Source organism: Pleurodeles waltl, chromosome 1_2, assembly GCF_031143425.1.
Source record: "Pleurodeles waltl isolate 20211129_DDA chromosome 1_2, aPleWal1.hap1.20221129, whole genome shotgun sequence".
Classification (NCBI taxonomy): domain Eukaryota; kingdom Metazoa; phylum Chordata; class Amphibia; order Caudata; family Salamandridae; genus Pleurodeles; species Pleurodeles waltl.
In genome coordinates, this window is record NC_090437.1 from 473,023,689 (window position 1) to 473,049,705 (window position 26,017).

The 26,017-nt window shown below is 44.3% G+C and overlaps 1 protein-coding gene across 1 annotated transcript in view; it reads right to left on the reverse strand.

Moving 5' to 3' along the window:
• Positions 1-26,017, reverse strand: part of SETD7 (SET domain containing 7, histone lysine methyltransferase) — a 179,160-nt gene that overhangs the window by 37,746 nt on the left and 115,397 nt on the right. The window lies entirely within an intron of this gene.

The following is a 26,017-nucleotide window of genomic DNA, read 5'->3' on the forward strand; positions in this document are numbered from 1 at the left end:
TTCCGACTCACACATTTTTAGCTTTGTACATGTGGTCCTAAGTTCTTCGCAATGTAGCGGAGGGAGGTGGGCGGGCCAGTGGTCCTGTCACCAGGTGCAGACGGGCTCAGGCGGGCTTGCCTTTGGCGAGCCAGAAATATAAAATGCTTGTTCGGAAAATTATATATATGAAATAATAAAACAATTAAACAATTTACATAATTATTAAAAAAGTAAATTAATTATGGGTTAGAAAATTGTATTAATGTGTTATTTAATCAAGTTCCCACACTATACTTCCCAAAACCTAGCAGCCCACACTTAAAATCTAACGAAAATAAATAAGTATAACATAATTCAAATATCATATATAATAATAAATTAAATAATTATTAAGATGTGACTGATTATTACATAAATAACTTCCCACCCTTCATCCCTATAAACACAGCAGCCCACTTAATATATAACTTAAAATATATAATTATTACACAATTTGCATAATTAATAATCAATTAAGGAATTAGTTAATTAATATGTAATTATTGTTCAATTATTACTTAGTTAACTTCCCTCCCTTTACCCTTAACAACCCAACAACCCACACCTAATATATAACTTCAAACATATAATAATTATACAGTTTACATAATTAATAACCAATTAAATAATTAATTATTAATGTATTATTACTTAATTAACTTCCCACCCTAGGCCCCTAAACCCACACCTAAAATAGAACTTAAAAGTATAATTCCAACACAGTTTACATAATTATTAATCAATTTAGTAATTTATAATAAATTAATTATTAATCAACTACTGCTTAACTTCCCACCCCCTACCCTTACAAACCCAACAACATGTACCTAATATATAACTTCAAAAATAGAATAATTGCCCAATTTACTTAATTAATAATCAATTAAATAATTAATACGTAACTTCCCACCCTATACCCCTACAGCCCCACCAACCTGCACCTAATATATAATAAAAATATATAGTAACTATGCAATCTACATAAGTAATAAACTAATCAATAATAAATGATGAATTGTTAATTAATTATACTTAAACAACTTCCTGCCCTGTACCCCTACAAACCTCAAAACCTGCTACAACACTATAAATGACTATTAGCAATTAAATAAAAAATGATAAATCACTTACAATTACACACTATATTTAACAATAGTGTTAACAGTTATATAAACAATATTTAACATATACAATGTAATGTGAACTAAAGCACAAAGATAATTAAAAAACAACACAGATATTCTTGAAAACGATAATACTTACTTATAAAATATATATTTTTGTCAACGATGTTTCTTAATCATGATATTTTTGTATCACACTTTTTTCTGATATTTCTGCATCTCGATATTTAAAACTACCTTAAAAACGGATTTTAATCAGAACCTTTCTTCTAGGTTCAGCAGAAGGAGGAGACACTGCTGCCCCTGCACAATTTGGGCAAAGATAAATCATTACTCCTTATATTTAACTGTAGTTGAGGAGCACGAGTAAATGGTTAACACAGCACAGGATGAAATTATTTCAGCAAAAAGCGATTGTCATCAGTTGTTTTTTTATTTATTATTGGTGGATGGTCTCTCATCTTACGAGTTGTGGTTGGTCATTGTAGTGATATGCTTTCTACTATCGAATTACTATCGTTCATGTTTGGCTGCTCTAATAAATTCTAGAGAATGATGCATAATACTCAACTTTGTGTTATTAAAGTTCATGAAAGCTGGAAAACTTTCAATCCACTGACTGCTCAACGTACTCCCTTTTCTCAAATCTCCTGGGAGGCCTTTTATCAAAATCCCTCATACAACGTGCACTGCTAGATGAGTGGTTTATGCCCTCTGCGTGCCACCTTGCACAATAAGTTCATAAATTGTTCATATTGAGCTTATTCAGAGCACCACATTTCATATATTCATAACTGGCCTAAACCTCACCTAAAAACAGAAAGTACTGCCCTGCAAAGTATACATTTTTAATATCAGCTGCACATTTTCATCTATTTTAAATAGAAAAACAATATTATACATATAATTGAGATAACCGTATTTCATAATATCTACAGCACAGGTTAATTAAAAAAATAAAATAAACCCATATTTGCGCAAACATAATTAACACGTTCAACTGGGCCATCGTTTAGCTAATGAGCAATGTTAACATACACATTTCACAATACGAGAGACGAAGCATTAGACAAGTTTGAAAAGAATGTAAGCAAAATTGAATTTCTATAGGGCTAACTACCCCTGACAACGTGTTGAGGCGCTTTTGGGCGAGTAGTTCGCTAATCCAGAGCCCAATATTAGAGGTTAATAATTAGCATTTCTTTAACGTACGTTTGCTAAATGTTTAATGGATCACAGGATACATCTATTTCGCAAAATATTTTGCACCTAAGAACACTCTTGTCACTTTTATTTTTACTTAAACGGTAAGGAGGCCGTCATTAGACTGTGTCGACATTTTTTTAGAGCTTAAAGCTTCGGCACTGCGCCTTTTCCCCCCCCCCAGACGTTTTAAAACATGGTGATGAAGTTATTCGAATTGACCGCGAGATGTCACTCCTGTAACGCAAAAGCGCTGTGGGGTTTACTACATGACAGGGCAACACTTTATGTCAATGTTAGCACAAAGAGAAGCTAGTTGGAAACAGTATCAGATTGTGCACATAATCCCTGCCACAAACGTCCCATCTGGCCTTGGACGAATCTTGCAAGGCCCGCATTGACTCCCGTTACATATGAAAAGTGCGAAATGTCTGACTTCTTTGTTTATCCACATCTGAAAGAGCAATTCTTGTCCTAGTCACAAAGGTAGCATTGTTTTGAAACGTAAAATGGTGCATCAAACCAAAATCCTGTGCAAATGTTCTTCATTAAGTTAAAAACACAGAGCTAATACATTTACAGCATATCAGTGCAGGTGCCTAAATACTGCTGTTCTGATTGAAGTAAAAGTTTGATTAGAATCATGACCTAAATCATTATGAGTATGCCATTACGTTGCATGGTGCCAAAATTACAGGGCCCATTATTACTGAGTCTAGTTGCTAATTACACCCCTACTCGAACAGTCGAAGTGGGCGGGATCTGTGAGACACGACGTGTTTTTTAATAAATCATTTGTAACTAGACAACTGTACCAGACCGGTTATGTCAGACAGTTGGTGTAGTGTCCTGCTGGACATGTTCTAGTGTCTGCACAGTACTATGTCACCAGACACTCCCTGAGGACTGCCCTGTTATACCCACCCCACACCCATCCATCACAGGTGTCACCGGTCAGGTGGCCCTGCCAATAAAAGGGGCCGGGCACATGTACCCATGGCCATTTATGCACACCGTAACCATGGCTGTGTCCTCCTTTGTGCTGTATGTGGGCCTAGGGATCAAGACACCAGAATGGAGATGAGCGGGTCGCACCGTGCAGAAGTGGCAGTTGCAGGTCTGCTGTGCCTCGAGGGGGAAGCACAGCCTGAGGTGACCTCACTCCTGATATCCGCAAGGCATACTCCTGCAGCCCCCGCCTGCCACGAGGGAGCACGCTGACTGGCACTAAGAGAGGAGTGCGCCGAGTAAAGGGACTGAAGTGCCGCGGCAGCTCATGGCTCCCCCACGGCCTGAAGCGTGGTGCCACAACACAGCGTGACCCCCCTCCCCCCCCCCCCCCCCCCATGCACCTGCAGAACTTGCAGGTCCATACGGCCTGAAAGCTCAAGGAAGGCTTGAGGGCTTGCAAGACGGCCCACGTGGAAGCAGAGCGCCGGGCTGCTGGAGTAAAGAACACAGAAGAGGTTGAGAAGGTGAGGTCACGATAGGCAGGAGACCCACATGTTACACCCATCACACAGTGGTCCAGGGAGAGGTAAGCCAGCTGCATACTGGGCCCCAACACGCTGGAGAGACAACAGAGGATGCGTAACACTCCCTCGGTAATCAAAAGAGAGACTTTGCCGCGCGGGCACAGAAAGAGACCCCACCTGCACTGACCAGCAGTAAGCGAAAGCGTCCTATGGCGTCTTAATGCCCGTTCGCAGCCTGCCCACCACCACTGCCAAAAGAGATGTTGCAGAGTAGTACAAAGTTGCTCCCAGCACCAAGTATGAAATGCCTATGGAGAGGTGTCTGCAGTCACTCTAGCAAACCGCACCCCAGCCCTGGCGAGGAAGTGGCTCACATAAGGTGGTTAAACTGTGCAAACGTATCTACAAAGTATGAGCAACCCTGCTTAACAAGAGTCCACAGCACATCGCGACGTCACCCCGTGCAGTAACACAAACATTAAGGGGCATATTTATACTCTGTTTGCGCCGGATTTGCGTCGTTTTTTTTTACGCAAATCCGACGCAAAACTAACTCCATATTTATACTTTGGCGTTAGACCCATCTAGCGCCAAAGATTTTGGAGTTTGCGTCATTTTTTAGCGTGGACACCTTCCTTGCGTTAATGATATGCAAGGTAGGCGTTCCCTTCTAAAAAATGACTCCGAGGCATGTGCGCCGTATTTATACTCCCGGGCAAAAATGACGCCCGGGAGTGGGCGGGTCAAAAAAAATGACGTCCAGACGCTTTTGCGTAATTCCTTACGCCTGGTCAGGGCAGGCGTTAAGGGACCTGTGGGCTCGGAAGGAGCCCAGAGGTGCCCTCCCATGCCCACAGGGACACCCCCTGCCACCCATGCCCACCACAGGAGGACGCCCAAGGATGGAGGGACCCATCCCAGGGAACTTAAGGTAAGTTCAGGTAAGTATTTAATTTTTATTGTTTTGTGGCATAGGGGGGCCTGATTTGTGCCCCCCTACATGCCACTATGCCCAATGACCATGCCCAGGGGACAGAAGTCCCCTGGGCATTGCCATTGGGCAAGGGGGAATGACTCCTGTCTTTGCTAAGACAGGAGTCATGTCAATGGAGGGTGGGAGTAAAAAAAAAATGGCGCTAATCGGGTTGAGGCAGATTTTTTGCCTCAGACCGACTTGCCCCATTCTTTGACGCCCAAGCTCCATTTTCCCCTACGCCGGCGCTGCCTGGTGTGGGTCATTTATTTTGACGCACACCAGTCAGCTCCGCCGGCTAACGTCATTCCATAAATAAGGCGTCCGCATGGCGCTTTGGAATGGCGTTAGCCGGCGTTAAATTTTTTTACGCGCAACTGCGTTGGCGCAGTTGTGCGCCAAAAAGTATGAATACGGCCCCAAGTCCCCAAAGAACACTCATATGTTGCGCACCGGCGGTCTTCGGAGTAATAATCATGGCAGCCTGGTGATAAGTGTGCTGCTGTGTGCACTGGGTGCCAGCAAATTTCTAAAGCACCCCACCAACAAAAGAGAGAACTGTGTTGTAGCCCAAGGCAGCCTCAGCTGCTCTGAACATCCTGATGCCGCATAGGAGCCGAATGCCCCAGCGCCTGTGTGCACAACGCCCACATGGGAGCTGCCACATTTGAAATAAAGCTCCTGCGGCATGTGAAGAACTGCGGAAGCGCCACTTGTAGGTCACCCGTGTGCTACACATCAGATAGCGGCTTGTGCAAAGCGGGGGATCGCACATTAAGAAATGTGACAAGCCACCTGCTGCCACTGCAGCCTTAGAGAAAGCACTGGCATTCCCCAGCACTGCACCTGAATGCCCAGCGAGGCAACAGCAGTGCTCCACCCCTGCATGCCTTCATCTGGGCAGTGCAGCGGCCCCCGAGAAGAGTGCCATCGGGCACACCGTTTTCAAGATCAGGCTGTCAGACGTTCTGCACCATCCCCCCCCCCCCCCCCCCCCCAGTAGCGAGCTGCCACACGCCAGACAGAAAGAGCGGTTAATGCAGCATCAGTGAATGAAAAGCTGCCCACCTAAGTTGGCCCGCACTGACTAAAGAGACCAGCCAGCAGAGTGACACACACCCCGGGTGGCTGCCTGTCAGTGCTGAAGGGGGGTGACTGTGACACCAAAGAGCCCAGAAGCCCAAAGCTGCACCAGCCAAGAAAGCTGCCATAAGAGCCATCCAGCCAAGGTAGTGAAACCAAAGGCAGCCCAGCCCAAAGCAACAAAGCCTAAGGAGGCAGTCCTCCAGTAAAAGAAAGAAAGCACAGCAGCTGAGGAGGGTGTCAACCCCCGCAGGGCCCTGCTCATCAGCCTGTAAGTACTGCCTGAGTTCTGTTTTTCCCTGAGAAGGATGATTGCTAATTTGGCCAGAGAGCTGAGGCCACACACACATGGAAGAGGAAAGTCCCCAATGAGAGAGGCGAGAGGTACGCACCCCTGGGTGGCTGTCATCCGCCACTGACAGCTAGAAGACAGCACTGCAAGTCCCCTAGTGGAGAACATCCATCCCTGCAAGAGAGAGAACAGGCACACAAAGCACCAGCAGAGTGCCCATGAAGAAGGACTGAGAGTACGACGTCAGGTATGCAAAGGGCCACAGCTGGAAATCTGATGGCACAGGCATGAGTCCTGAAAAAAGAGAGTCTTCCGAGACTGGGAAGGAATGTTGAGTGAACGAGGCCACACCAACTGGCCACTCCCAGCACAGAATGACCACCGTTGGCCTATCATTGGGCATGTCGCATAGAGTGACAGACTTTACCAAGCATGCCCACATGCGGCAGGACCAAGTGCTGCAATGGTGTAGCCTCGAGGCACAAGCAATATGACCTCCATTGAAGAAGAAAGGATGGAAGAAAGGTGACTTTCCATCCAGGGAGTGGAGCACCATGAAAATCCCTGAGGAAGGGACAGGACCTGTGAGAGGTTCATGAGGAAGTGAAGGGTCAAGTCCTACCAAAAGGACAGGACCTGTGAAAGGTCCACAAGGAAGTGAAGAGTCAAGTCCTACCGACAGGACAAGACCTGTGAGAGGTTCGTGGTGAAGAAAAGAAACCATCCTATGAACAGGATGCGACCGGGGAGGTCCCTGTGAAGACAGCATCCCAGCGAGAGGCCTGAACAGAAGAAAGTGTAGAGAAACAGCCCTGTGAACAGGACGCAACCAGGGAGGTCCCTGTGAAGACCACGTCACAGTGAGAGGTCTGGTCAGAAGAGTGCAGAGCATGGCATGATGCCATATCGTGGAAGAGTCGAGAAGAGAGTGGCATGACGCCACCTCACAAGAAAGGATTTGGTGTGTAGAAGAGTGTGGCACGATGCTACATCACAAAGAAGAAGAAAGAAGAGGAGAGAAAGGTGCATGACAGACCTGTCACATGGAAGATAACGACAACCACAGATGCGCAGGAGGAAAGAAGAAGAGTGACAAGACTGAGGACTCTTGCCACTACCAGAGAGTGCATCCAGCAACACAATCCAGACACTGGGGTAGTGCAACATCACTGGAGACAGCACAGAGGGAGTATCGGAAGTAAGCCTCTGGAGTGCGCAGACTGCGTAGCTGCCCCACTCTTCACTGTGCTACCGTCCAGACACCTGTCACCAGCTGCTTGAAAGACATGGCAGCCCTTCTAGTGGCTGCACATGCAAAAGATGAGGAAGAACTGCACAAATGATGTAACAGGTCCAGTGGCCACAAAGTTCATTCAGTCATCTTCACTCCAATCAAGACATTGCCACCTGTAGAACAAGTTGTCAAATGATAAAATTGTCATCTTTACCAGGTGCATCGCCAGAACCATCTATGGAGCCTCAAACCACCAGAGTGGAACCATCTGCCTGCGAAACACCCAGAGACCAACAACTCATTCCCAAGGGCCCAGAAACTGGAATATGCACTACCGGGCGAGCTGGGGTCTACAGTAAGTGAACCCAGAGGTGGGTAGATGAAGTCTTTGCTGTCCCTGAGGCTTCCTAACAGGATGCAAGCTCAGTCCAAACCCTTGGAGAAACTTCACAAGCAGGATACACAGCAAAGTCCAGGTCCTCTTTAAAGCAGAAGCAGCCACTGTAGGCCAACCCAGCAAAGCACACACAGCAAAGGGGCAGTACTCCTCCTCCAGCTCTTTAGCTCTTCTCCTTGGCAGAGGTTCCTCTTGATCCAGAAGTGTTCTAAAAGTCTGGGGTTTTAGGTCAACTACTCATACTCATTTCTGCCTTTGAAGAAGGCAAACTTCAAAAGAAAGTCTCTGTTATTCACAAGATCCTGCCTTGCCTGGGCCTGGCCCCAGACACACACCAGGGGCTTGGAGACTGCATTGTGGGACAACAGGCCCGGCCCTTTTAGGTGTAAGTGTCAGCTTTTCTCTCCCCACTCTAGCCCAGGAGACTCATCAGGATATGCAGGACACTCATTAGCTTCCTTTGTGTCACTTTTTAGAGGGAATTCACAAACAGCCCTACTGTCAGTCTGAACAAGACGTGGATTCCACAGGCAGGCAGAGGCAAAGAATGGTTAAGAAAGAAAATACCCACTTTCTAAAAGTGGCATTTTGAAACAGACAATCCAAAAACCAACTTTATCAAAAGATGTATTTTTAAATTGTGAGTTAAGAGACCCCAAACTCCACATCTCTATCTGTTCCCAATGGGAAACTGTACTTAAAAGATATTTAAAGGCAGTCCTCATGTTAACCAATGGGAGAGATAGGCCTTGGGATAGTGAAAAACGAATTTGGCAGTATTTCACTATCAGGACATGTAAAACAAAGCAGTACATGTCCCTCCTTTTAAATACACTGCATCCTGCCCGTGGGGCTACCTAGGTCTTACTTTAGAGGTGAATTACATGTAGTAAAAGGGAAGGTTTGGCTCTGGCAAGTGTGTATACTTGCCATGTTGAATTGGCAGCGCAAGACTGCACACACAGGCACTGCAGTGGCAGGTCTAAGACATGTTTACAGGGCTACTCATGTGGGTGGCACAATAAGTGCTGCAGGCCCACTAGTAGCACTTGATTTACAGGCCCTGGGCACCTCCAGTGCACTTTACTAGGGACTTACTAGTAAATCAAACATGCCAATCAGGGATAACCAATTATAATCACAATTTACACAAGGAGCACTTGCACTTTAGCACTGGCCAGCAGTGTAAAGTGCCCAGAGTACCAAAACAAGCAAAAACGAAATACAGCTCACAGTCAAAAATAGAGGAAGCAGAGGCAAAAAAACAGTTAAAACCACGCCAAGGATGTCAGGTCTAACAGATGGGTATAAGAGGCCAGCCCTCAGGGAGTGGCTGGCGACATAGTACTGTGCAGATACTAGAACATGTCCAGAAGGACACTACATCCCTTCCAAACTTTATTGAAAAAAAAAAAGAAATTAGTCCAAACTGTGGGAAAGAATGAAAAATAAAGATAACACCACTGAGTCTCTTTAGGCAGTCTGCAGAGCATGATGAGTGGACAGGTGCAGCTGGGAGCTCCTGGCATCACAGCACACATCCGTAGTTTAACCAGATGATGCTGGGCATGAAATGCAGTGTGGGTGGAGCGTAGATCTCTCAATCACATGTCGGCGGAGTTTCAGTCCACCTGGTCTCACAGTGGTGGAGTCTATTTACGCACATCACTGTGGGGGTGCATCAGGAGCCGAGGTAGAGCCTGCTACAGAAATTACTTTGAGGTACCCAGTCTCCCTGAAAGGCAAACCTTCAAAGACTGGGACTATGGTGCGGCAGTAGGACATCTCCCTCTGAGGCCTCGGTGCCTCCCGATGTCGTTGGAGCAGCTTCAGACTTATCTCTCATGCCGGGATTCTTGCACACTAGAATTCCCTTAGGGCTCTTTTCGCTGGGTTGCCAGAGGACTGCGTGTGCTGTACGGTGCCTCTGGTAGGCCACGCGAAGGGTCACTGCAGAACTCCCTACCGGACCATATCTAAGTCACTTGTGCAATCAGAAGGGTAGGTGATACAATGGTCAGGTGTGCCCTTTTGAGCAGGACTCAGGAACACCTGAGGTCTGACAGATGGTCTCTGGGTGGTGAGTTGCAAGGAAGTGTTAATTCCAAATATCTGACGACCAGAATACCAGTGTCCTATCAGGGCCTATTCTAACATGGTGAAATACCAGTGCAGTAACTGTGGAGCTGATTTTATCAAATGTCGAAACACCAGAAAAACAGCCTGCAGCCCTGAGGAAGGGGCCCTGGGCACAGGGACTGCCCAATCCTCAACCCACCTCAGCTGCAGTACCAAAAGCGGAGCCTGTCTGACTGCCTGTCTGATTTCAGACCTTCTCCATCCCAGAGCTCAAAGCAGGTGCAAAAGAGAGGAGATAAGTCACTGGATTTGAAAAAAAATCAGTTTTTGCAACTAGTATTTATAGGATAATTTGTTTTTTTCTCTATTTTTGGGGCTGAAACTCCTAATTGCATGGTGTGCACTGCAAAGCACAGAGAGACCTATAAATTACTATGGGTGCCTCACTTTAACGCCTGCCCTGAGCAGGTGTTTAAAATTATGGAAACATTGGTGCAGTCAAATCTTGTAAATTTCACGGCACCATTTTTTGGGTCTCCCTGCATGGGAACACCCCCCTTGCATACATCGTGCCTGAAGCAGGCATAAGGTGGCGCAAGGGGTTGCAAAATGGCACAATGCATGCATTGCACCACTCTGTAAATATGGCGCAGGGGAATGGCCACCTTAATACTTTCTTAGCGTCATCAAAATGGCATTGATTCGGCATTAAGGTGGCGCTAGGGGCTTGTAAATCTGCTGATTTGTAAGCATCTCACTTAGTGATGTAAGTGAAGTTTTTAAAAAATCACGTGAAGAAGGTCATTACCCCCTCTCAGCTGTTTTTGGAAAACTCTTGCACAATTGCTGTTGGCAGTCAGCTGATGGTAGCACATAGGTGGATGAGTTCTGACCATCCGACCATGGCTTTATGGTGGTATAAGTCGAGGAATAACGACACCATGTAACGCCTCAACATGCTTTTCAAAGACAAATGCTTCAATATGAGAGAGTATGGACTCCCTTCCACACATTTGTGAAAAGAGACACAAGAGTACCTAGACCTCCTCGGCTTGTGAGCCTCACGGAAGAACAACCACTGGGGTGGAAAGCCCTGCCTAATTACATCATAAACTACCTGCAGTTGGACTTGCTGCAGCATTTACTATCCACAAGTGTGCGCTTCTCCGGGAAGATCAGTGGTGCTACTGGGTTTCAGGGGGAGAGGGTAGCCTATCATGAGTTCCTCTTTGTTGCCCCCATTAAGGGCTATTGCAATCCCCTTAGTGGTTTCTGTAGCTCTGTTGTTTATAATGCTCTCCCTATAATTGATTTGTGATTTTGTGCATGTCAACCCTGTCCAACCAAAATGTTATATAAAGTTGTTAAAAATCATGAAGCTGCAGACTGCCATGCTTCAGAACTTCCAGCAGCCCCACACCTGAGATGGTGACATGACTCAACAAGACAAGATACTTCTTAATTTGTCACATATCAGGTCCTACCTCACGTTCTTCTTCAACACTCATTTCTTCATAACAGCCATAAAGATAAGCATATCCTTACATTTTTCTGGCTTGTGTCAACCAAGAGTATTTGATTTTACTAAAATATGCATAATATACTTATTTACAGCCAGTCCTTCCTAACAGTGTGTCTGTCAAGCTATGCAAATTTATGGAGTGCACTGTCATGCAGGAGGGTATCCTGGGGCTGAGCAGGTGTGAGTCCAGGCACACATTGGGCCTAGTGAGACTACTCAAAAAGCCAGGCCTTCAGCTTCTTATGGAATTCAAGCGGCTCCTTTGTGTAGCCGCAGGTCGTTCTACGCTTTAGGAGCAATGTTGGAGAAGGCTCAACTGCCAAATCGGGTTTTCGAGATTCGTGGGATTTGTGCAAGTAGTATTCCGTATGAGCGGAGGTATCCAAAGGTTTGTGAAACCAGATACAAATGCTGGGCCCATGCTATGTAAGGCCTTGAAAGTGTGAGTATGTTTGAATTGTGCTTGTGGTGAATAGGGAGCCACTGGCGCTCCTTCAGGTGTTGGGGGTGATGTGAGTGCAGCGTGGGAGGTTGAGACTGATTCTGACCACCAGGTTCTGATTGACCTTCAGACATCTGGAGAGGTTTTGTTGATCTCTGCTTACTGGGTGATCCTGTAGTCCAGCTTGCTTGTGATCAGGGCATGCATGATGGCTTTTCCAGGTGGTGATTGGGAGCCATTTGAAAATCTTCCTCAGCATCTTTAAAGTATGGAAACATGAGACTGTGATGGCATTGAATCAGTGGTCATATTGGCATGGGTGGTGGTCAGTCCTAGCTCTGGTGGCCACTAGATGGAGAGATGTGCTTTTTCCAAAGATCATGATTTCAGTTTTGCCAGTGTTCGGCTTTAGACAGTTGGTCTTCATCCAGTTGGCACTTTCAGTCATGCAGGCAGTGAACATGATCCGGGTAATTGTCCATGAGGGAGCGTATGAGTTGTGTGTCGTCAGCATAGAGGAGGGCATTGATATCATGAGAGCGGATGATGCTGGCTAGAGGGATCATGTATGCATTGAAGAGGGTTGGGCTCAAGGAGAATCCTAGCAGAACTCCGCAGGTGAGTTTGTGGGTGTCTGAGGAGTGGTAGGCTGACTGACTGGGTCCTTCCAGTCAGAAAGGAGCAGATCCATTGGATTGCGTGTCCTTAGATTCCAGTGTTGTGTAGGTGTTGGATGAGGGTGGGGTGGCAGACTGTGTAAAATGCAGCTGATTGGTCCAGGAGTTTGAGAGCTGCTGTGTCTCCTCTGTCCAGAGTCATGTGGATGTTATGAGGGCATTTTCTGTGCCATGGTTAGGTCTGAAATGAGACTTAGTGGTGTTGAGGAGTTAGTGGTCACTGAGGTATTCAGTGAGGTGTCTGTTGAGTATTTTCTCTAAGACCTTGGCCCGGAACAGTAGCAGGGAGATCGGACTGTAGTTGTTAAGTGTTGAAGGGTCTGCAGAGGGTTACTTCAGCAATGAAAGGACAGTTGCATGTTTTCAAGCAAAGCTGTGGAAGTGGTGGAGGCATTTAGAGTGGGCATGGTGGGGCAGGGGTCTGATTGTGGCCCATGAGAGGGTGAACTTCATAGTGCAAATGATTACTTCTGGGGTGATGACAGGTCATGTGGTTAGCATTCGTTCTTTGGATAACACTAGGAGACGTTTGGCGAGTTCTGTTGGGGCAAGGTCTTTTATTATGTCATTCACAGTTTGATTTAATCTATTACAGCCCACTTCAGCCTCTGGCTTACGCCACTGGGAGTAATTGCATTCTGCCCTTTCATAAGAAGCACAATCACATGCAAGGAAGTTCCCTTCAGTGCGAGGGGCTATTATAGCAATGTGTGCTTTCTGAGACAAAAACAATTTTTTGCTTTTAACCCCAGTTTTTTTGTAATTGAGGAGGTCCCGACAGCTTTCCAACCAATAACGTTTTACAAAAAACACACAAAAAAACCAAGCCCTGACAAAATCAAATGTCTGGCAGCCACCACCAGACATAATGGCTTTGCTAATCCTGGTTTTACAGTGTACGTAACGCAGAGATTTTAATTTGCTCCATTCTCAATGTGAGCAACAGTCCAGTTCTGACTTTTTCTTTGTATTCTGATGTTTATTTCGCTTTTGTGTTAGCAATTTAGAACCACAAGTACTAGTATGCAACGTTAAATAATCAAGACATGATGAGCTACTTATACACAAGAGGTAATCAGTTTATTTATATTTGATGGCTTAAGCATATGTTTGCTGTGGTGCAGGAACAATTTTTAGAGTGCAGGTGCTGCCATCTATGTTACATGACTATACTTATAAGGATTCTGAAAATCCAAGCGTCATACAAAGAAAGAGTGAGCCATGACCATTCAGAAAGAGAGTGATAAGTGTGTAATATGTAGCTCGTATTGCATTTTGGACCACACTCTCACAAAAGTATTACTCTGGCATGGTCTGTTAGAGAAGTGTCATTTACAGACACCACATGTTCCATTAAAAGGACCACTTTATTTGCACGACATACAATTTTGCTCATGAAACTACATAGCGCTGTTGGACCTGGCCCTTTTTGCAGGGTCATCCCCAAACTTTTTGCCTCCTTCCTCCTACTTTTTCTGACCAGCTTTTGTTGGCTTTAGGATTCTGGGAACTTTACCACTGCTGACCAGTGCTAAAGAGCAAGTGCTCTCTGCGTAAATTGTGTGTGTAATTGGCTTTTCCATCATTGGCATATTTGATTCACTAGTAAGTCCCTAGTAAAGTGCACTAGAGGTGCCCAGGGCCTGTAAAACAAATGCTGCTAGTGGGCCTGCAGCACTGATTGTGCCACCCACACATGTAGCCCACACATGTAGCCCTGTAAACATGGCTCACACCTATCACTGCAGAGTCTATGTGTGCAGTTTTAAACTGCCAATTCGACCTGGCAAGTGTACTCACTTGCCAGGCCCAAACCTTCCCTTTATATACATGTAAGGCACCCCTAAGGTAGGCCCTAGGTAGCCCAATGGGCAGGGTACAGTGTATGTTAAAGGTAGGACATGTGCTGGTGTGTTTTTATATGTCCTAACAATGAAATACTGCCACATTCGGTTTTAACTGTTGCAAAGCCTATCGCTCTCATAGGTTAACATGGGGGCTGCCTTTAAATAACTTTTAAGTGCAGTTTCCCTATGGGAGCAGACTGAGACTGAGATGTGGAGTTTGGTGTCTCAGAACTCACAATTTAAAAATACAACTTTTGGTTAAGTTGGTTTTTAAATTGTCAGTTTGAAAATGCCACTATTAGAAAGTGGGCATTTTCTTGCGTAAACCATTCCGCGACTCTGCCTGCTTGTGTATTCCCTGTCTGGGTCAGACTGATAGTTGGGCTGTTTGTGAATATGCGCTAGACAGTTACACAAAGGGTTCTGGGGTGTAGCCTGCATATCCTGATGGGCCATCTGGGCTAGAGTGGAGAGAGAAACGGTCACTTACACCTGAAAGGGTTGTGCCTGCCCTCACACAATGCAGTCTCCAACCCCCTGGTGTGTGTCTGGGGCCAGGCTTGGGCAAGGCAGGATTTTGTGAACAACAGAGACTTTCCTTTGAAGTTTGCCTACTTCAAAGGCAGAAAGGAGTATAAGTAGTGGACCCAAAATCCCAGCTTTTCAGATTACTTTGGATTCAAGAGGAACCTCTGGCAAGGAGAAGAGCTGGGAAACTGGAGGAGGAGTACTGCCCCTTTGCCTGTGACTGTGCTTTGCTGGGTTGGCCTGCAGCAGCTGCTTCTACCTGAGAGAGGACAAAGACTGACTTTTGTGTGACTTCCCACTGGTAAGAATCTCCAAGGGCTTGAACTGAGCTTGCCTGCTGTTGTTGAACAAAGACTTCTCTCTCTCTCTCAGCACTTGGCCTTTCTGCTGAGAGTCCTGCCTGCCAAGTGATTCCCTAACCTGTCTCTGGGCCCTTGAAAGGTGCAGCTGGTGGAAAAGGACAGAAATCCACGCAAAGACCGCTGTGCGGGGAAACTTTTGACGCTCCACCTGCATTGCGGCTGGAAGATCGATGCAATGCGGCTGGAGAAACGACGTGCAACACCCGCAGCAGCTGCAGTTAACTAAGCAAGCCCCCACACAGTGCAGTTTCTTGACACTGTGCGACTGGATTTTGACGTAACATCGCTGGGCGTGGAAAAATCAACACAAAGCCTGCCAGGACCCGAGGTGCTTGTCTGGATCGATGCATTGCTCTCTTGCGGGAGAGAAGAAACGATGCACGCCGACCCTCCAGAAGAGGAACGATGTACGATCTCGCTTGCGAGTGAGAAATCGATGCATTGCTGGCCTTTTCCGGTGCACACTCACCCATGCAGCTTTATTTAGACGCTACCCAGGTACTTTTCTGCGCTAACAGTGTTCTCAATGTTGTCTAAAAGATTTAAGACTCTTTTGCATTTTAAATTCATATCTTGACTTGTGTATGTTGGCTTTTTGTCGTTTTGGTCTTGTTTTGTTTAAATAAATATTATCTATTTTTCTAAACCTGTGTTGTGTCATTTTGTAGTGTTTTCACTGAGTTACTGTGTGTGATGGTACAAATACTTTACACATTGCTCCTGAAGTTAAGCCTGCCTGCTCATGCCTGGGGGTTAACTGAGGGTGATTCTCCTTTACCCTGACTACGGTGAGGGTCCTTGCTTGGATAGGGGGTAACCTGACTGTCAACCAAATACCCCATTTCTAACAACCAGCTTAAGAATAAGGTTCTTCGTTGGTTGCATACCACTTCCCTTTTCCACACTAAGGATCACCCAAAATCGGCTGAAGGGTGAGATGTGTTGGCCCCCTGGTAAAAGTTTTCCCAGGAGATTGTTTGATTGTTAACTTCAGCTGAAGCAGGAGTTCTGCCCCTTTGCCTGTAACTGTGCTTTGCTGGGTTGGCCTGCAGTTGAAGCTTCTGCCTGAAAAAGGACAAAGACTGGACTTTGTGGTATATTCCTGCTTGTGAAGTGTCTCCAAGGGCTTGGACTGAGTTTGCCTCCTGTTTTGAAGTCTCAGGGCCATCAAAGACATCATCTGGCAGCATCTGGATTCTCTGCTGAGACTCTTGCCCTGCCAAGTGGTGCTCTATCCTGCCCTGGGCCCTTGAAAGGTGAAACTGGTAGAACAAGGACTGAAATCCACGCACAGGAAACTGTGCAGGGAAAAGTTAGTCGCACCACCTGGAACGCAGCTGTAAAAATGACATGCCACATGCCTCGCGGCTGAAATCGACACACCACGTGCATCGGGCCTGGGAAATTGATGCATTACCTGCATCGCTGCTGGAGAAACGATGCAATACCAAATTGCGGTGGCTAAAATCGCCATAAACCCACACATGGCACGGTTTTCCATCACCATTCAGCCGTATTTTGCACTGAACATCACTGGGCATCAAAATCAACATGAACCTGCATGGATTTGAGGTGTTCCATCTGGGAATCAACACACCGCTCTCTTGTAGGAGAGAAAAACGACAAATCGCCTACCCAACCGGTGAAGAAACGACACACGGCCTCACGACTGGAATCGGCGCATCGCTGACTTTTCTGATGCACGCTCGCCTGTGCAGCTTTATTTTTGATGCAAACAAGGTACTTTGTGTAGCAACAACGTTTTCATTGTTTTCTATGGAGTAAGAACCTATTATTTTAAAAATTCATAACTGTACTTGTGTATGTTGGATTTTTGTTGCTCTACTCTTGTTTGATTTAGATAAATATTGCCTATTTTCTAAACTGGTATGGTGTCCATCTTGTAGTGTTTTCACTGTATTACTTTGTGTTTTTGTACACATACTTTACACATTGCCTTTGAGATAAGCCTGACTGGTTGTGCCAAGCTACCAAGGGGGTGAGCAGGGGTTATCTTAAGTGAGTATCTCACCCTGACTAGAGTGAGGGTCCCTGTTTGGACAGAGTGCAAACTGACTGCCAAAGACCCCATTTACAACAAGCGCACAAACGATAATATGTGGAAATTGGGTTTGAGCTAATATTTGTCATTTGCACATCACCAAGTAAAGTGTCTGATTTGTTTTGATCCTACTAAAATCCTTGTTTGATTGCACTTCAGAATTATAAAAAAAACTTTTATTTGTCACCTAACTGCTTATTTATTTTGAAATAATTGTAAAGGTTATTTATAGGTATTTAAACTTTTTGTATGGTAAAATAAACAGCATGCTATAGCCTTTCCTTTCACACCAGCAAGATTATGACAAAGTTCACTATACAGAATCCTACCCCTTTGTAGTTAGAGAAAGAAATGTAAACAATCTCCATGTTAAACGAATAAGCGGCAATTGGTCAGAAGATTAGCCTGACATTGGGCATCCGTCTTTTAACGCACAACTAATGTGAAAAGATAAAAGCAAAGGGCCTGATTACAAGGCTGGCGGTCTTGAGACTGCCAACCTCACGGTGGAGGTCAGGACTGCCGCTGCTGTCGCGGTCTGGCCGCCACATTACGACCCTGGCAGTCAGACCACCAGGGTACTGCCATCTCCACTGGGATCAGTGATCCTGAGGGACTGACAGTGGAGATCTGAATCAGCCAGGGCGGCGCTGCATGCAGCGTCACCCTGCTGATTACGACCTGGTTCTCTGCCAGCCTTTTTATGGCGACATCACTGCCATGAAAAAGGCTGGTGGAGAACACATGCAGGTGTCTGCTGCCCAGCACCCTCACAATGCTCACTGTTTGCTGTACAGTGAGCTTTGCAAAGGTGCTGGTGCCCCCTGCGGTAGCAGCATTGCTGCTGGCTCAGTTATGAGCTAGTGACAGTGCTGTCACCGCTTTCCTGCTGGGCTGATGGGCGGAAACCTTGGTTTCTGCCTGTGAGCCCAGCGGGAAAGTTGTAATGAACTGGACGGGGAGATAGCCAGCATGGCGGCAACCTCCCCATCGCGAACTCGTAATGAGGCCCAAAAAGTGTTGTTAAACTTGTGAATGCTTCCTCTTTTTAGACAGTAAAAAATACTTCCATCTTTATAATTTCAAACTTGTAAATGTTTCTAATTTTTAGATAGGTAACATGTGCAGAGTGCTTGAAATGCTTGAAAAATTATTGGAAATGCTTGAAAATTATTGAAGAACTCGAGGATAAAAAAAGTTCTAGTTACGGACAGTTGAAAATGCTTCCCAGTTTTAAATGTTTTGAGACATGAAAATTTAAAACTAGGGTGAACGTTCTGGCAAATTAATAGTTTCTGCTCACCACAAAGGTGGTGCCTTGGTGCCTGTATTGTCCATGCATTCACACCTGTTGATGATTTCAAGGACATGCATGGGATGTGGCGATGCAGAAAGAGGGCATGTGGTCACTTAACACGTGATCGGCCAGCCCAGCACTTCCTACAGACCCTACCAGACCACAATTTCCTCAGGGATCCAGGAACTAAACTGCACTCCCAGCACAAGTAAAAATGGTGCACACTTCTGTACGATCTGCAGGTATTTTCAGAAGTTTGAGTTGCGACTGCTCAAAGGCAAACAAGTATCTGCATGTCAGATGCTCTCTAGTATGACAAGCAACAAACAATGTAATTTAGACTGCAGCTTTGCGCAGGGCATTGACCTGGATTTGTGTGCGCCGGATGGAGTGGACTCATTGCTGCATGAGGTACTAATATTCTAAATGTCCTGTTTTACTGAAGAGCTGGCGCAATGAGTGTTTCAGAAAGGCTGGGAGGGTCTGTAATGCTTCCGATGGGTCCAAAGCAGGAAGCTGTCAGGTCTGTGGAAGAGCTAATTGGAAGGCAAAGGGCCCAATTCAGAGTTTGGCAGAAAGAGTAATTTGTCACAAGCATGATAGCGTACCCTGCCTACTAAACTCCTGGTCTGCCCTCTGTATTGTAAGTCAGGCATAATGTCAGCTCTTCTCTGTGATGCCCCCTTTGGCGACATCAATAGAAAGTTTACTCCAATATCCTGGCGGAGTGATGCCTGTTGGAGTAAGGGCATGAAATCACCTGCCATGTTTAGGGTGGATGGTCTGATATCCTTTTTAGGGTCGAGCCTTCATCGCATGCTCTTGCACATGCGTATCGCTTGCGAGATGCTTTAGGAGTTACTTTTTTTCTTTCAATCTGGCAAGAAAAATCCAGTTGGGAGTTTACAACTGGTAATAGCTGTAACTCGGACAAATGCGAGACCCTAGTGCATTGCAAATGCTTGTTTCTTTCTGCCACTGCTAGGAAGCCATGGCAGTGGCAAACAGAAAATTTTTAATAATGATCCCCACACCAACGGTGAAAACTCTCTCGATGTGGCTTAGTTACTTGTTCTTTCAAAAATAAACTCCCATTTTTCTTTTTGAAAAACAGAGAGTTTGGTGGGTATCCGTCAAAACCAGCAAAATCATCCCCGGACGTTCACCAAACGCTTTGTTACTTTCAAAGGAAATGTCCTGATGGCGGTACCTCAGAAGGTAGAGAGAGATTATGCTGCGCCTTGGTGATTTCTAACTATGGCAGTCCTCTGTCTATCATGTGGCGACATAATGTTCTCTGTCACCCTGATGAAAACAGTAACAACTGTCATACTAAAATTCCAACCCAGAGTCTGTAAGGTGTCTGCACGGAAGCTTAGCTTCACCTGGAGACTTGCTCACCTTAAATTGTCTTGTTACAGCAGGTTTGGATTGGATACATCACAAACTTTTTAGTATTCCACTATAGTCACTCTGCTGTAAATATACTAGACTGCTACTAACTTTTATTAAAAAAAGCTATTCGTATCCTAAAAATTATACTTGGGAACTCATTTCTCAACATATTATCTTATTTGTATGTATCACTCACATTGAGCCACTATTGTGAATACTAGATTACATTTGATTATTTACTGCTATGATGTAGCAACAGAGGGGACCAAAAGTTGTTTCCTCTGTTGGTACTTTATAAAGGAATTACAGGCTGCTTTGACAGGGCTCTCAAGCAGCCAATCAGTGCAGTGCAGTCTCTCTGTTCCATAGAGTGCAGAAAGCACAGCTTTGGAAGGGGGAGGGAAGGCAAAGACGGTGACGAGTGGGATTTTACATTTGTGACAGGGAGGGTCTATGTTCTGTATCACTCCCCCATGACTCCTCTGCCTCTCAGTGTCACTTGAAAGCAGGGGCAGGTGATTTTAGGGGTCATACATAAAATATAATTATAGATTGGTTAAGAGGTTAATAATTCATGTTTTCCACCTTGGGGTTCTGAGTGGCATCATGGAAAACTAAAGGTTTGCTCTTGTTGTCTATTTAATGTCACTTAGAATCCCTCGATGAACACTAGCAATGTGATCTCATGTAAAGTAACAACTGACATTTGTGTAAACCCACTATGGTGCGAGACAGACAGAAGTGCCAAAATTGGCATGTACGCTTACCCTAGTTGCTTTGTGAACTGGGACAAGAATTATCTCCAAAGGTATGCAGAGCTAAATAAATATCACCTAATATTGATTCAAACATTCAGGAAAAATATTAAGCGTAAGGGGAACGATAGAAATAGTCTAAAAAGGAAGTGAGTTTTGCAATTTTCAATGTTAAACTAGTTGAAAAGTGTAGCTCTTTCTGTCACTGGGAAACAAGAGTATTTCAGGAAGACATGGGTGAAACATCTAAAGATGTACCTCGGAGTACATGTGACAAATCTTGGCGGTGACATCTATTGTTCAATTGTTATTATTATTTAAACTTTTAAAGATGATGGGTATTAAGCAGACAGGGATTACCAATTGTTTTAAATAATAAAACAAGTCTGTGTGTTTTTTTTTAATGTTCCTTAAAATAAGTAAAATAATATTGGAAAAAAGCACATGGGGTTACAATGTCACTGTGTTAGAGAGTTCTAGGTTAGACAATGGAACCAGTGCCAAAACCAGCCTGTAAAACAGCTGAATATGGTTTGTTGGAAGTAGAGCCTGCTTTGTAGGTCCTTAAAATGAGTATGGTGGGGTGATATTACCATGGGGTGAACCGCTCTACCATACTCTGATTTGCCCAGATGTGAATAAACATCCAGTAATATCACTGGGAAGGTGTCAGGGGCTACGGGTGCAAGTGTACTATCACCCATAATGGCCGGACTAGGTGCTGGGATATTGGCTGGAATCGGAGATCCTTGCTCCCTGGACAACCCATAATGAGGGCCATAGACTCAAAGTCATAGTCATCCATAGCCAGAGGTTATTGAGTCTGAGAAACCAAGCAGGTATGAGTAAACTCAAAGTGACACGTTGAGCCGAGCAGAGGAATCACTTGTACACCTACTTTTCTATGTTAAGAAAACGTTATGGACAAATTCGCAAGCAGAGCATTCAGCAGTGCCTGTGTCATTCTAGGGGGCACATCATCTATTTGCCACTTATCATGGTTAGGTGAGTTAGTTCCTTGAGTAACATAAAACACTCCAGATAGAAGCAATCATTCAGACACTAATTAAATGTGCATCTTAAGCGTGAAGAATCTAAAAAACAAAAACACCAGCTGCAAAAAATGCACTATTGAGGAAGGTGTGTCTCACTAAAATGTAGCTATTAAAGGAGGTCAATGATTGGAGAGTCTAGATTCTGGGTCTATGCCAGAGAACTCCATTCGAGGTCAAAGGTGCAATTATGAGACTGCAATGTGGACTTATCAGATCTGAATTTGTGCTCTCAAATGCACCAACTAAAGGCTCTTATGTCAAGCTTTTTTGAAAGATGGAAAATGTAATTTCATCATCAAGACATAACAAGCAATATCAAAAACACATCATAAAAGCCATAACATTTAATCATAATAAATAAGTAAAAAACAAATAAAACAATAAAAATAATTCAACTTTTCTAAAAACCTACATGGATGATCTCAGTATACATGCATTCTATAAGATTGAGCTAACAATGTTTGTCTAATAGACCATGCCCCATAAAGAAATTTACATACGTCACCACAACCATTGTCGAGGAATCACTTTTACAGATCCTAAGGGCATGTATTTGATTTGCCATACCTAGGCACCGACGAAGGGTAACAATCCACCTGCTTCTAGGTTAAGCATATTTTGGGCAGAAAAACATCAAATGTTCCTTGGTTTCATCCAAAAGCATGCAAGAAAAACTTTGCGAATGCCCAGACTTAACAGAGTCCCATAATGAAGTGCAAACAGTGATTGGAATGGACCCATATCGGAACTGCAAGAACAATGAGCAGGCATACAACGGGCAAATGTAATTTAAAAATTCCTCTGCCTTAGGCAAAGATTTGTGCAATAAAAAAGCATTTTGTAAGGTTACCTGTGTGGCTGAGTGATTCATTCTGACCAGCAAATCTCTCACAATCTCTCACAATATATTGATTTAGATATTGGGCCCACATTGGCTGGGATAGATGAGGGATCATCTCAAAATTGTCTAGGTCTAACCCAGTCCACGTTTTTTTTTTACGTAGGCCAACCACTTGATTTTCTTGGTGATAATATCAATAAGTCCCTCTCTAAAGTGATGTACTTCATAAGTGGCCCAGGTATGCACTCAGTAAAGTAGCAGCGTCAATGCAACTAACTCAGTAACAGGATGAATATCAAGGTCCAATGTTAGTGGCATCAAGGGTGTTCCCTTCCCTAAGTCGGTTAGGGCTCTACTAAAAGTGTTTTCATTAGTGTCCAAGGTATCCATGTTACAATGACCCCATAGAATAGCACTTTATAGTGCCGCGCCCCTTGCTTGCATCTTGTATATTTCCATTTCAGGAAGGATTGGGAACCAAGAGGCCTTTTTTGAGGTCCTGAGAATTGCCCCTGCTCTATGGCTTAGCAAATGTGAGCTTTTGAGAATCTGTGGGGCCCAGGAGCCAGAATTAGACAGGTAAGTCCCTAAATAGTCAAATTTCCTGAACCTTTCCATTACTTCCATACTTAAATTTACAGTACCTTTTACCCTTTTCTTCCAAGAATAGATCACCTGTTTAGTTTTGGAAGCATTGATTTCAAAACTATATTCAGAATAGACCAGATTAAGCTTATTTATGAGATTTTGGAGACCCACTTTAGTTTTAGCCAATGAGAGGGTATCATCGGTAAAAAGGAGAACAGGGATTTTCTGTCCTGCAAGAATGGATAATTCATTAACACAATTGGTCAAATACTTGACACAATTACTAATTGTAGAGAAAAAAAAGAGTTGGTGCCAGGACACATCCCTGATGCACATCCTTGTCAAAGGGAGTTGCCTGGGTTAGTTCTCCATTTGTGCCACATCAAATCCTAGCAAAATTCTCCTAATGAAGGCGAATGTTTAACAAATTACAAGGGATCACAATCCCATGTAGGACCTCCAATGATTTCTTCCTAGGTACCACGTCAAAAGCAATCGGAAGTCAGTTAATCCTGCGAAAAGTTCTGCCCACACCAACATCTACAGGTTCCACTTGGCCAGACTGAAGAGGAAGAGCTAATCAATTCAGCTAGTCTTTAATCTAAACCTTGCCTGTAAATTGGATAGGATATGATTTTCATTAATCCAAGTCCTGTTCCAAAACTTGATTACAAAAAACCTTTTGGAGGTTAACTAGAAGGCTAATTTGACCATAATTTGAGGGTGTGCTTGGACTCCCCTTCTTAAAAACAGGGACAATCTCTGCCCCTTTCCATGTAGCAGGCAATATTTTCCCTGCTGAAATTGCATTTGTACCCGTAATAATAAGGAACCAAAGTGTTGAAAGCGGATTTATAGAGGTCAGCTGAGATTTGGTTTAATCCAGGGTCCATCCCTTTGTTCAGTAAGGCTATTGCAAAAGCTGTCTCTGCTAAGGAAAAGCCTACGGAACTAAAGGGGAAATTAGATATGTAGACTCCCTCAGTGTAAGTGGAGGCCAGATCTATTTCATGCACACAAGATTAAAGGTTCCTAAAATGGGCAACCCACTTGCAGGGCAGAATAGACGACTCAGCAGGCTTCCCAGAATTCTCACCACTTGCACTTACTAATCGCCAGAATTTCTTAAGATCAGTGTTTAATGCAGCTTCTAATAGATCAAACCAATTTTTGCACTCCAATATAACTTTGGCTTGCTTGATTTCAAGCTGATATTGTGCTCTGCATGCCCTTATCTCCAGGCTAGCTCCTTTTTGGATTGCTGTAAAGAGATTTTTGTTTTCCTCTCTACAAGGTTTGGTGAACCACTTTTTCACAAGCCCCTTTACCAATGCCCTTGTGAACTCTTAAAGAAAGAACTCTTTAAGCTTGTCAAATAATCTGATGTGCTCAGCTACAATCACTTCGTTATTCTCCCATTCATCAAACATAACCTCCATATGTGAAGCAACACCTGAAAACATGCCTAAAAGAGAATTAGGAGAGAAGCACACACCTCCCACTTCACATTCCTATGGTTATTCATGACCTCCAACTGTTGGTCATACATCTTAGAAATGTGAGGTGAAACAAAGGAAATCAGCTACTTCATGGTTAATACTAGGCAATTATAATCACTCTTGTCCCGCTCTTGCACTATCATATCTTCCATGAGCTTTCTTAGCCTAACATCTAGAATGCTGTAGTGAATGGAACTTACATACGTCCCTTTCCTAAATGTAGGGGCAGGAGTAACATTAGAAGCTGAACAGCTATTGCATGCTCACAATCCATTGGCTAGGGTGAGGTCTATCACAGAAGAGGTTAATTTTGGAATTCCCCAAGTTAGGTCCTTTTCATGAGATAGGTCCTGGGTTATGCCATTGGGTTTGTTTTATGATATAGGTCACATGCTACAATGATGGAATTGCACCCTAAAAAGCAGGCCAAAGTCTTATCCAACAAATGTATGGTGGGTGATTCTTGCTGGTTCCAGAAACCCTGGATTATATATGTTAATTAATATGAGAGATGGAAACAATTAACCCTTGGATATCTGGTGATTCTGTTTGAAGTTTTACTACAGAACAGGAAAGTATGGCAGTCGCCCAGACAAACAGCCCACTTGATAAACGCCAAGCTAGAGACCTGATTGCTGGAACACAAAAGCATTTAAAACAACTCATAAATACATGCTCAAACACCTATGTTTCCTGAATGAGGCAGATTGTGTGGTTGTCATTAAACCGATCCCATACTGGGCCATCAAGCTTGGACTTGATTATTGCTATGTTTCATCAAACAATAGCTGTGGAATTAGACAGCACATTGACAGAGGTGCAAGTAATGGAAATGGGTAGTAGTTGCTGACCAGGATACATAAGATGGACATATTTCCCAAAAGGTCAGTGGGTGACAGCAGCTGGTGGTCACACAATGTCAAGCACCAGCAAGAGCTGTCAGAGGTCGTAGTCTGAGGAGGTGTAAAAGGGGATATAAGTGGGCTAGTCTTAAGGGCCCTGGTGTTGTAATACCTATCCTGTGGACAGGAAAAAACAGGATGTCTGTAAAGCTGTCATCTGGGGGCAGTCAATCTACCTCTATGAGGGCAGAAGGAGCCCGGTGGTGATTAACTCTAGCACTGCTAAGGATAAATGATCTAGGTAGATTAGTCCGGGCACAAGCTTTGGCTATAGGTGGCAATATAAAAAGGCCAATGGAAGAAGGGAACTATCAGAGCGAGATCCACCAGGAGAACAGCAGTTAACCAGCAACTATGCACAATG